At 54.7% G+C, this 364-nt stretch overlaps 1 protein-coding gene across 1 annotated transcript in view; it reads left to right on the forward strand.

Moving 5' to 3' along the window:
• The window catches only part of LOC119593155 (troponin C-like), a 15,025-nt gene that overhangs the window by 4,429 nt on the left and 10,232 nt on the right, over positions 1–364 (forward strand). The window lies entirely within an intron of this gene.

Here is a 364-nt window from a genome sequence, read left to right on the forward strand (position 1 = left end):
TTCAATAAGACAACATGAGTACACAACAGGAAGGGAGAGGAATAAACACTAAAACACTCCAGAGAGAGAGGGAGAGACAACAGAGCAAAGAAAGCGCCCACACGCCCCTCTTTGGACCGGCATCTAACACCCGCCGGAACACCAATATTGACGCTGGGTGCCATTCTCCTGCCGGGGGCTCTCCACACCTGCGGCCGCCATATAACACTTTTATTGGCGATTACTGCAGCAGGAACAGGGCGAGGCGGCAACTGACAGCCTTGCTCTACGTCCCCTTTCGCCTCGAGGATTGATCTGCGGAGAGCTGTTACTCCGGGATTAAATGGAAGAGGGTGCGGCGTGTGGGCGTTGCGTAGGTGTCGTA

Source organism: Penaeus monodon, chromosome 31, assembly GCF_015228065.2.
Source record: "Penaeus monodon isolate SGIC_2016 chromosome 31, NSTDA_Pmon_1, whole genome shotgun sequence".
Classification (NCBI taxonomy): Eukaryota; Metazoa; Arthropoda; class Malacostraca; order Decapoda; family Penaeidae; genus Penaeus; species Penaeus monodon.